This window comes from Ochotona curzoniae, unplaced genomic scaffold (genome assembly GCF_017591425.1).
Source record: "Ochotona curzoniae isolate NIBS_2020 unplaced genomic scaffold, NIBS_Ocur_1.0 contig_1274, whole genome shotgun sequence".
Classification (NCBI taxonomy): Eukaryota; Metazoa; Chordata; class Mammalia; order Lagomorpha; family Ochotonidae; genus Ochotona; species Ochotona curzoniae.
In genome coordinates this window covers 26,159,476-26,172,302 of record NW_024465023.1, presented here as the reverse complement: position 1 = coordinate 26,172,302, position 12,827 = coordinate 26,159,476, and positions in this window count along the sequence as shown.

Sequence of the window (12,827 nt, the reverse complement as noted above, 5' to 3'; positions counted from 1 at the left end):
ATGGAGGCTTAGCCTCAGTCTTCAACATGTTGTGGGAGTTGGCTATCATGGGGTGTTATGGTATAAACTAAGGCAGGGAGGGCAAAACAGCGCTTCTGTAAGATCAGCTCACACAGACGGAGTTGGGGACAGTGAGGAAGGAAAGCCATGGTGTGTTCTAGGCCTGGGAGAAGTGGCAAGCCCCAGTTAGGGAATGTCGGATAATTCAGTAATTGCAGCAGAGGACAAAAAGAAGGGGAGAGAAAAGAAACAGAGGCCATGGTAGTCCAACAAGCTAGCAGTGCCAGTCGGCCGCCCCCGGCCCAGGGCAGCCCCCTGCCCCATGCCAGGGTCAGGGAATCTACTGACTGAGAGTAAGAGCCTTTCATGTGGCTGAACTCAGTACTCTGACTTCATTCCATAAAGTGTTGGGTTGTTTCATATAAATTTTATTTTTTATAATGATTACATGATGGATCAACGTGGGAAGGACTGAGGTTTAGGGAAAATTAGGTGCACTCATTGCTTCCAAATTTGCTATTTCTTCTTGTTGTTTCTGAGGGAAGAGGAGAGACAAAGGGGGAAACCACTCCTGACTTTCCACATGTCCCAGTCCCCAGGGATGAGGAACCGCCACCTCACGTCAACCCAGAGTCTCAGAGTGTACATATTCCGAGGGTTCTGTCCAGGTGCTTTGGATAGTTCTGAAATGCTGCCGATTTCACCCATCCGAGGATGACGTCACCCTCCCAATGTCCATTGGCTCCATTCACTGAGATTTTTTGCTGTCATCGTTTGGGGTAAACTAGTTCTGCTTTTCTTGCTACAGCACCAAGTGTTTTTTCTTTTTTTTTTTTTAAAGATTTATTTATTTTTATTGCAAAGTCAGACAAACAGAGGAGAGACACAGAGGAAGATCTTCTGTCCGATGATTCACTCCCCAAGTGGCCAAAATGGCTAGAGCTGAACAAATCTGAAGCCTGGAGCCAGGGGCTTCTTCCGGGTCTCCCATGCAGGAGCAGGATCCCAAGGTTTTGGGCTGTCCTCGACTGCTTTCCCAGGCCACAGGCAGGGGGCTGGATGGAAAGCAGGGCCACCGGGATTAGAACTGGTACCCATATGGGATTATGACATGTACAATGTGAGGACTTTAGCTGCTAGGCTACCGTGCCGGGCCCCAAATGTTGGTTTTTAATCAACTATAGCTATTGCCCCATTTGTTCCGTAGGTAGTTGCTGAGTGCCTGCTCTATATCTTCGATGTGAATGAAACATAGGAAGATCCTTGTCCTCCTGTGCGTCAGACTAGTCGAAAATAAATGAAGCAAATGAAGTGGCCCTTCACAATGTGATCATTGTTATGGAAAGTAACAGAGCAGGGTGAGAGGTGTTCAATTTTAACCTAAAATATCAGAATAGAAAAGGACCTGACCACTTTAAGGTCTTTAACCGTTGAGAAGTTAGAAAAGGTTTATGTGTATATGTATGTGTGTGTGTGTTCCAAATGTAACTGCATTTTTTGTTTTTTGGGGTTTTTTTTTTTAGTTTTTTCCTTTATTTTATTTTTTGTAACTATATTTTTTTAAAGATTTATTTATTTTTATTGGTAAGACAGATATACAAAGAGGAGGAAATACAGAGAGGAAGATCTTGTGTCCATTGATTTACTTCCCAAGTGGCTACAACGGCCAGAGCTGAACTGATCCGAAGCCAGGAGCCAGGCGCCTATTCCAGGTCTCCCACACGGGTGCAGGAACCCAAGGCTTAGGGCCGTCTATACTGCTTTCTCAGGCCACAAGCAGGGAGCTGGATGAGAAGTGGAGCAGGTGGGATTAGAACCGGCACCAATATGGGATCCCGGCACATGCAAGCTGAGGACTTTAGCTGCTAGGCTACTGCACCAGGCCCTAATGTATTTATTTTTATACGGGTTCCTGGTGCTGCAGGCAGAAGATTAGCTTGTTATGCTACTGTACAGTTAGAAAGTTTTAAGAAGAGGAGTCCTGGAGGACCCAACGTGGTGGCCTAGCATCTAAAGTCCTCGCCTTGAATGTGCCAGGATCCAATATGGGCACTGCTTCTAATCCCGGCAGCTCCACTTCCCTTCCAGCTCCCTGCTCGTGGCCTGGGAAAGCAGTCGAGGACGGCCCAAAGCCTTGGGACCCTGCACCCATGTGGGAGACCTGTGGGAGACCTGGAGGAAGTTTTTGGCTCCTGGCTTTGGATCGGCACAGCATTGGCCGTTGTGGTCACTTGGGGAGTGAATCATCAGAAGGATGATCTTCCTCTCTGTCTCTCCTCCTCTCTGTATATCTGACTTTGCAATAAAAATAAATAAATCTTTTTTAAAAAAAAGAGGAGTCCTGGAACTGGAGCACTCAAGTAGCATTTTAATCTTCTACCTCTTCCACTTCTTTTTTTTTTCCATTTTTTATTATACTTTTGATAAGCATTACGTAGTTAAAAAGTTTCAGGGGCTACAGGAAAATGGGTAAGACTATTATTTCTACGTTGTTTCCTTCATGTATCTGGGGTAAAGGGGGATATTAAGGAAAAAGCCCCACCCAGTCTCCCACCCACCCCATACCCTGATGTGGGGCATACTCCGAGGGTCTTGCTCAAGTGGTTTTGATAGTTCACCAGTTCTTAATTACTGCCAGTCTCCTCACTCCAAGCACAATGAAGTCGTTGAAGAATCCACTGATTGACAGAGTCTATCATAGAGTCTCTGTTTGCTCAGTTTGTCACTGCACCTCCTCTACTTCTAATGCAGCTCCCTGCTTGTGACCTGGGAAAGCAGCAGAGGATTGCCCAAGTCCTTGGGACCCTGCACCCAAAGGGAGATCTGTAGAAAGCTCCTGGCTCCTGGCTCTGGAACATTGCAGCTCCAGCTGTTATGGCTGTGTGGAGAGTGAATCATCACATGGAAGATCTTTCTGCCTCTGTCTCTCATTTTCTCTCTGTAAATCTGCCTTTCAAAAAAAAAAAAAAAAAACTCTTAAAAAAATTACCCTAGTGTGCCCGACCCTAGTGGCAAATCTGCCAGGATCACATGTCAGCCTGGTTCTAACCCTGGCTGCTCCACTTCCTATCCAACTCCCTGCTTGTAGCCTGAGAAGGATGGCTTAGGATCCTGCACCTGTGTGGAAGTCCTGGAAGAAGCTCCTGGCTCCTGGCTTCAGGTCAGCTCAGCTTTGGTCAATGTGGCCACTTGGGGAGTAAACCAGCAAACAGAAGATCTTTCTCTCTGTATCTCCTTTTCTTTGTATATCTACCTTTCCAATAAAAAATAGATCTTTTTAAAAAAAATCACCCTGGTAACTTAATGTTTTAAAATGAATATTCTCAGGGCTGGCATTGTGGCATAGTAAGGTAAAGCCGTGGGCTACAATGTGAGCATCCCATCTGGGCACTGGGTTGAGTCCTAGCTGTTCCGCCTCGGATCCAGCTCCCTGATGATGGCCCGGAGACGCAGCAGAGGATGGATCAAGTGCATGGGTCCCTGCACCCGCATGGGAGATGTGAAGGAAATTCCCAGTTCCTCACTTCAGCTTCACCAGCCCTGGCAGTTGCAGTCATTTAAGGAGTAAAATGGTAGGTGAAAGATCTCCTACTTCTTTCAAGTGCAATTTTTAAAAATAGTGCATTAAAAATTAAATAAACTCAACATTTGATGCCCTAGTCCTAGATATTCTAATTCATATGACATGCAATTATCCCAGGAATCTGCATTTTTCTTTCCCTTTTTGTTTGTTTCATTCTATTTATTTTTAATGCAGAGTTAGAGAGAGAGAGATGATTCCCTGAATGGCCAGAATGGCTGGGCTGCACCAGGCCAAGCCAGGAGCCAGGAGCTTCCTCCAGCTCTCCCAAGCACCTACACTGTCTTCCCAGGCACATTAGCACATTAGCAGATTGCTGGATTGAAAGTGGAGCAGCTGAGAGATGAACTGGCGTCCATATGGAATGCTTGTGTTGCAAGTGGCAGATCTACACACAGTGCCACAAAGCTGGCCACCACTTCCCCTCTAGTTTTAACTATGCAACTGAGGTCCTTGCAAAGCAGGGAAGATGGTCCACTTTGAAATACTTTCTACTGCCAGTAGCCCTCTTGTCTATTTCTTTCTTTTTTTCATTATTATTTGCTTTTGGTTAACAACAAAAAAAAATTTTAATCATTTGATTTCATTTTAAGCTACATTTACAGAAAGAAGAGAGAAGAAGCGAGAGAAAGAGATCTTTGGGGCCCAGCGTGGTAACCTAATGGCTAAAATCCTTGCCTGGCAAGCACTGAAATCCCATGTCCTGGCTGCTCTATTTTCCTTCAAGCTTCCTGCTTGTGGCCTGAGAAAGCAATAGAGGATGGCCCAAAGCCTTGGGACCCTGCACCCATGTCAGAGATCTGAAGGAAGCTCCTGGCTCCTGGCTTCAGATTGGCTCAGCTCCAGCCAATTGTGGTCACTTGGGGAGTGAAGCACAGATGGAAGATCTTTCTGTCTCTCTTTCTCTCTGTAAAATCTGGCTTTCCAATAAAATTAAATGAATATTTTAAAAGAGAGAGATCTTCCATCCACTGGTTCATTCTCCAAATGGCTACAATGGACAGAGCTGAGCCAATCCAAAGCCAGGAGCCAGGAGCTCTTCCAGGTTTCCCACTGGGTGCAGGGTCTCAAGGCTTTGGCCTGTCCTTTACTACTTTCTCAGGGCATTACCAGGGTGCTGGATGGGAAGTGGAACAACTGGGACTTGAATCAGTGCCCATCCAAAGGGATGCTGGCACCATAGGCAAAGGATTAGCTTTATATGCCACTGCATATGCACTATGTAACATTAGATCTGTTTCTCCTGGTGAGTCTTCAACTTACTGATTAAGACACTGTTGAAGAGACCCACGTGCCACATTGCCTGGGTTGAATACCAGCCTCTTGCTCCCATACACCAACCTCCTGCTACTGTGCATGCTGGGGCAGCAGGATTGGCTCAAGTAGTCTGGATATTGCCACTAACACAGGAAAATGTTTGAAGTTTCCAGCTCTCAGCTTTGCTCTGGCTCAATGAGCCCCAGTTATTTACTTTTCTAAAATATTTACTTTTATTGGAAAAGTAGATGAGATTTACGGAGAGGAGAGACAGATCTTCCATCCGCTGGTTCACACCTCAAATGACCAGAATAGCTGGAGTTGAGCTGATCCAAATCCAAGAGCCAGGAGCCTCTTCCGGGTCTCCCACATGGATGCAGGGTCCCAAGGCTTTGGGCTGTCCTTGAATGCTTTCCCAGATTACAAGCAAGGAGCTGGATGGGAAGTGGAGCACGCAGGAGACAAACTGGTATTCATATGGGATGCCAGCACTTTCAAGGCGGGGATTTAGCTATTGAGCCATTGTGCCAGGCCCCAGCCTCAGTTCTCTGCTGCATTAAGAGAGTGAACCACTGAATGGATGCTCTTTCTACTAACAAATACAAGTATATATATATATATATACTTGTATTTGTTTATATATGTATATTTATGTGCATATTTATATTTGTTTACATTTACAATGTATAAATTTATAACAAACCATATATTTATAATACATTTTAATAAATATTATATAATGAATTGTGGTTATACTAAATAAATAATAAATTTATAATAGATTTGTTTATGTGTACATATAAATATGTCTGTATATACAGAGAAGTAATATTATTTGACATCCAGACTGCTGTTTCAACAATAGAATTGAGATGAACAGTCATGGCAGTGGGGGACAGGTGAAGAAAGTATTGCATGGGCGAGGACAATGGAGATGGCGGAAAGTGAGCCGACACTGTGACTGCCCGTAGGAAGAGCCAAGCGGAGTCGCTGGATGTACGCATGAGGTAACGGCAGCATTTCGTCACTTGTTCAGATGCTGCAGACCACAGGAAGGGCAGGTTCAGAAGGATGAGGAAAGAGCTTGACCCCAGAAGGCTGTGCCAGGGGATCTGATGATATGTGGATTGCTTCAAGTAGAAGAAAAAGATACTCCAAGTTGTTAAATACCTGCTACCACAAAAAGATGCAAAGAACATCACCACTTTAACTGAATATAGTTAGCAAGCATATACAAAGCTGCTTGCAAATGAAAATCTGAAAAATAGCACATGTGGGGCCCAGCATGGTGGCCTAGCAGCTGAGGTCCTTGCCTTGCACGCACCAGGATCCCTTATGGGCACCAGTTCTAATCCCAGTGGCCTCATTTCCCCTCCAGTGGCCTGGGAAAGCAATGGAGGATGGCTCGGGACCCTGTACCCATGTAGGAGACCCAGAAGGGGCTCCTAGCTCCTGGCTTCAGTCAGCTCAGCTTTGGCCATTGCGGTCACTCAGGGAGTGAATCAGCAGACAGAGGATCTTCCTCTCTGTCCTCCTTTCTGTTTATCTGACTTTCCAATAAAAAGAAATAGGTCTTTGGCTCAGCCCATTAAACTGTAGTCTGCAGTGCTAGCATCCCATAGGGACACTAGTTTGAGTTCTGGCTGCTCCAGGTTCAGTCCAACTCCCTGTCAATGCACCTGGGAAAGCAGCAAAGATTGATCTGACTCCTTGGGAGCCTATACCAACGTAGGAGATCCAGAAGAGGCTCCTGGCAGGCTTAGGCCTGCCCTCCTCCCCACTTTCTCTGTCTCTGTAACTCTGCCTTTAAAATAAATATATAAAATCTTTCTCAAACATGTCAGTCATGTTTGTGTTCCTAATGAACAAGTCCAGGCAGCAGTCAAGTAGCATTGATGAAATGAGCAAGGCCCTCAGGGCCCAGGGAACCCCAGCCTGCAGAATCCTGGGAGAAGATGGGGAACTGTGTGCAAGGAGACATGGCCAGATAGATATAAGCAATATACTGGGATAAGCCAGATTTAAAAATTCTAAAATTAGGGCCCTGCGTGGTGGCCTAGCGGCTAAAGTCCTCACCTTGAATGCGCCGGGATCCCACATGGGCACTGGTTCTAATCCCAGCCCACTTCCCGTCCAGCTCCCTGCATGTGGTCTGGGAAAGCAATCCAGGATGGCCCAAAGCCTTGGGATCCTGCACCCTCGTGGAGACCCTGAGGAACTTCCTGGCTCCTGGCTTTTGATTGGCTCAGCACTGGCTGTTGCAGTCACTTGTGGAGTGAATCAGTGGATGGAAGATCTTTCTCTCTGTCTCTCCTCCTTTATATATATATTTTTATATATATATGACTTTCCAATATAAATAAATAATGTTTAAAACAAAATTCTAAAATTGTTACATATTGACTATCAATAAAGTTGAAAGAAATGTCACCATGTGAACAGAATCATTTACTTGGAAATACAAGGACCCTTGTAAATGGAAACATTAAAAAAAAGAACATCTCCAAAAGTTTATCACGTCTCAGTTCTTTAAGAACCAGTGAAAAGGGCCCAGCGTGATAGCTTAGTGGTTAAAGTCCTCACCTCGAACGCACTGCGATCCCATATGGGCACTGGTTCTAATCCTGGCAGCTCCACTTCCCATCCAGCTCCCTGCTTGTGGCCTGGGAAAGCAGTATAGGATGGCCCAAAGCCTTGGGACCCTGCACCCGTGTGGGAGACCTGGAAGAGGCTCCTGGCTTCAGATTGGCGCAGCACCAGCCATTATGGCCGCTTGGGAAGTGAACCATCAGGCGTAAGATCTTCCTCTCTGTCTCTCCTCTCTGTATATCTGCCTTTCAAATAAAAATAAATATAAATCTTAAAAAAAAAAAAACAGTGAAAAGCAGCACTATAGAAGCTTTAAGAGAGGAGCCACATATTGACAAGCAGAGACAGATATGAAGGCAAACATAACACATGCCATGTGAGTGTCAAAGCCAAGGTCAGCAGCAGCAACACAGGGTTGCTTCACAGTGCTGCCTGATGAAATAAGGGAAAGGGACCATTGCCAACCATACCACTGGCAGGTTTGGGGCCTGTGGTTAAAGATACCAACAGGATGCAATGTAAGTGCTGAAGTTTGTTGTTGTTGTTGTTTTGTTTTGTTTTTTTTTTTTTTTTTGCTCTAACTTTTAAAAATTTTTACTTAGGAGCCAACATGGTGGTGTTTCATGCTAATCCTCTGCCTGCAGTGTTGGTATTCCATATAGATGCCAGTTATACTCCTGACTGCTTGACTTCTGATCCAGCTTTCTGCTTGTGGCCTTGTGGAAAGTAACAAGGATAGCGCCAAGTTCTTGGGCCTCTATACCCTGCACCTGCATGGGAACCCAGAGGAAACATCTGACTCCAGAATTAGTCTGGCCTAGCTCTTGGCCATAGCAGCCATTTGCAGAGTAAATCAGCAGAAGGAAGGTCTCTCTTTGTCCCTTTCTGTGTGTTTAATTCTGACTTCCAAATAAATAAATATATCTTTAAAAATTTTTTTTTTCATTCATTTGGAAGGCAGCGAGACAGAGACTCTCCATCTACTGGTCCAATTCTGCAATGCCTTGCAGCACCCAGGGCGGCTCAGCCTGAAGCTGGGCACCTGCAACACAACCGGGGGTGTCTATGTGACTCTAAAATTCTTTTACACAAAGTATTTATTTATTATGTTTATTTGAAAGACACAGTTACAGAGTGACAGAAGAAAATCTTCCAGCTGCTGATTCACTCCCCAGACGGCCACAATGGCAAGGATCAAGCCAGGCTAAAGATAGGAGTCCAGAACTGCATCCGGGTCTCCCACACGGGTGCAGGGTGCATTGGGCCATCCTCCACGGCTTTCCCAGACCAAAAACAGGGAGCTGCACGGGACATGGAGCAGCCAGGATTCGAAATGGTGCCCACAGTACTGGTCCCTAAGATTAAGTTCTTCAAAAACAGTTGGGTCTGGCACAGTTTCATTGGGAATCTAAATTTCGTCTAAAAGCAGAGATGCATGTTCCATTATTCCCCCACATCTGTATATGACAGACCTCTGCACTCCATCACTACACATTTCCATAATTGAGAAGCCATGAAACCAGGTCAACAACTGGTATGAGTGAGAACAGTCACAAGAACAACAACATCAACAACAAATTACAGCACTGTGACAAAATGAGTAACCAACACATGAGTGACAAAAAGGAAACACAAAAGTCTTGGGAAAAATGATGCCACTGTGTAATCCATGAGCCAGTGATGAATTCAACAAGAGAAAAGGAGTTATTTGGAAGAAACAAAACTGAAATTAAAAACATCAAAACACATGGGATGCAGCCAAAAAAGCAAACAAAGAAAGCAGTCGAGGATGGCCCAAAGCTTTGGGACCCTGCAACCATGTGGGAGACCTGGAGGAAGTTCCTGGCTCCTGGCTTTGGACTGGCACAGTGCCGGCCGTTGCAGTCACTTGGAGAGTGAATCAATGGATGACTCACTCCCCTAGTGAGCACAACGGCCGATGCTATGCTGATCTGAAGCAAGGATCCAGGAACTTCTTCTGGGTGTCCCACACAGGTGCAGGGTCCCAAAGCTTTGGACCGTCCTTGACTGCTTTCCCAGGCCACAGGCAGGGAGCTGGATGGGAAGTGGGGCTGCCGGGATTAGAATCCTGCCACATTCAAGGCGAGGACTTTAGCCGCTAGGCCACGCCGCTGGGCCCAAAATAAATAAAATCTTTAAAAAAAAAAAACAAAAACAAAAAAACCCAGCAGTAGTGGGCCAAGTATTTGCCTCAGTGATTCAGATACGGCTTGGAATGGTCACATCTCGCATCACCGTGCCTGCCGTGATCCTCAGCGTGGCCTCTGTACATCCTGGGAGGTAGCCAATGCTGGGTCCAATGGGCAGGTCCTTGCCACCCAACAGGGTATGCCCGTAGGGTTCTGAGCTCCTGGCTTTAGCTTGGCCCAGCCTTGGCTGTTATTGGCATTTGGGGAGTGAACCAGCAGATGGACGGTGTCTCTTTCTCTCCTTCCCCCTCTCTCAGTTCCGTAACTATCTCCTATTTCTGTGGCTCTGCATTTCAAATTAATAAATAGGACTCTACACAGTAGCCTAGTGGATAAATCCTCACTTTGTACGTGCTGGGATCCCATATGGGCATTGGTTCTAATCCTGGCAGCCCCACTGCCCACCTAGCTTCCTGCCTGTTGCCTGGAAAAGCAGTCTAGGACGGCTCAGAGCCTTGGGACCCTACATCTACGTGGAAGACCCAGAGGGGGCTCTGGGCTCCTGGCTTCAGATCGTCTCAGCTCTGGCCATTGAGGCCACTTGGGGAGTGAATCAGTGGATGGAAGGTCTTCCTCTCTGTCTCTCCTCCTCTCTGTATATCTAACTTTGCAATAAAAACTAAAATAATAATAATAATAATTCCCCAGCCATTTTGGAAAAACATTTTAATTTAAAATTTTAAAAATCCATGCTCAAATTTATTTCAGAATGTCAAATATAGACTTACCATAGCAATTTCACAATTATTTACTAAAATAAAAGAAATATGCTATAAAAACTGTACACAAATGTTCATTTGCATCAGTATTCACAATAACACAAAAATAGAAACAATAAAAATAATTCGGGCCCAGCGCGGTGGCGCAAGTGGTTAAAGGTCCTCGCCTTGCACACCCGGGATCCCATATGGGCGCCGGTTCTAATCCCGGCAGCCCTGCTTCCCTTCCAGCTCCCTGCCTGTGGCCTGGGAAAGCAGTCGAGGACGGCCCAAAGCTTTGGGAACCTTCACCCGCATCCGTGTGGGAGACCCGGAAGAGGCTCCTGGCTTCGGATTGGCATAGTATCTGCCCGTTGAGCTCACTTGGGGAGTGAATCATCGGATGGAAGATCTTCCTCTCTGTCTCTCCTCTCTGTATATCCGCCTTTCCAATAAAAAATTAATAAAAATAAATCTTTAAAAAAAAATAATTGGTGAGTAGTCCAGTAAAACTTGATATGAAATTATCTGGCACAATCAAAAAGAACAACACAGGCTACAACACCAATGAATGTGAAAACCGTTATGCTAAGAAGCCATTTAAAATATGAAACATTGTATGATTCTAGTTAAGTGCAACACACAGAGTGTGGAGTCATGGTGCAACAGTGTCCACTTGCCAGCTGCCTTGATCTGTGAGCAGGACTGGCGGCTGACTAACAACAGACAGTAAGGATATTTCTGGGATGACAGGAATTTACAAAATCTGCATTGTGGAACTGGTCACATCTTGTAAGTTTACTATTTAAAATTACTGAATTATGTGTTGAAAATAGATTAACTTGTGGCCTATAATTGTAATCCCAATAAACAACTTTTTGCTTAATTAATTAAAAAACCGTTTAAACTTTTACTTTGTAAGGAAGAGACAGAGCTATAGAAAGATGGCCCATCCAGTGGTTCACTCGCCCAACACTACAAAAGGCAAAAGCAGAAGCCTGGAACTACATCCAGGTCTCCCAGGCAGATGGCAGGGATCCATGAACTTGAGCCATCCTCGACTGCTTTCAAGGGTGTGCACTTGAGGAATCTGGGTTGGCAGTGGAATAGCTAGGACTCAAAGCAGGTACTCCAATCGGGCATGCAGGCATCCTACGGGGATAAGCTAACCACTGCACCATACCTCCACCACTTACTTTGCTTTTACTTATTTTGGCAACAACAACAACAACAAAAAAAAAACAAACAGAGAAGGCTTCCTATACGTTCAGGAATCCTACCTGCTTTACTCCCCAAACATCCTTGTCAAGAGGCTGAAGGCAGCTGCCAGAAACTCACCCTGGGTCTCTCATACACGTGGCTAGAAGCCAAGTGCTGCAGCCACCCTCCACCTGAGCAGGGAGCTAGTACCTGGGGCGGGAGGCACACGGCACCATGCAAAAGGACTGTCCCAATGAGAAGTTCCCTGTTAGGCCGGACGAGTACTCATCCATTTGGTGCTTAGTTCCTTTACTCTCACGTTCACGAGGTGTGAAGTTATAGATTATAGGTGAGAAGTGGTATCAGTGCATGGGGTTCAACGGCAGTGGTACTGTCTCTGTGTGAATACCCTAAAAAGCTGACCTGAGTCCCAGCTGTGCTACTTCAGGCATGTTATTCTGCCTCTCAAGCATTCTTACCTCTCATATGTAAAGTGAGACTAATGCTCTATATCTCATTGGATTGCTATGAGGATTAAATGAAGTTAACATTCATGTTTAGTTGGTGCCAATAATTGTCAACAAAAATATGCCATGATGTTTCTCACAAGTTTTTGGTGAGGAAGCGTATCATATTCATTTTAATGGATCTCATGTTTATTAAGATTCATATATCCAAATTCATATATCCAAAGACACATTCTGTTAACTGGTACAATTGAAGCTACTTTTAGGACGTTCATCCACTATACTCTAACTGTAGAAAACTTTGATCAGCTAAATGTTTCTCAATCAGCTGCTACAGGTATTCTGAATGTAAAATAAAAGGAACTAAATATCAAATAAATGTCTACCATCACTTACCCAATCCAAGTACTTGCTGAAATGTAGCTTCCTGTTTTAGGTAAATTGCTGTACCTAGAGTTTGGTGATTTTCTAAAACACGTATTAATTTTTAATTTACTTATTTAATGACCACAGACAAGGTACTTGCTTATGTCTCCTAATATTTTTTTTTTTCTAGTGAGGACGCATGGCTCTTAGAACAGTTGTAATGCATAAGAACAGAAACCACTTCCTTTCAACACAAAATACACGATATGAAAAAAAAGAAAAGGGGCACAGGAAAATCTGAAAGCCGTTTAAAATTTAAAACATCGATTTATCGGTAATCATGCCGTTAAAGCGTTGTCTTCCTGAATCCACTTTTTTTTTTTTTTTGAAGCTAACTTTGGACGCTTACGACAGACAGCTAGATTCAATCAGACGCTAGGTTCCCTGAGTACGCAGCAGA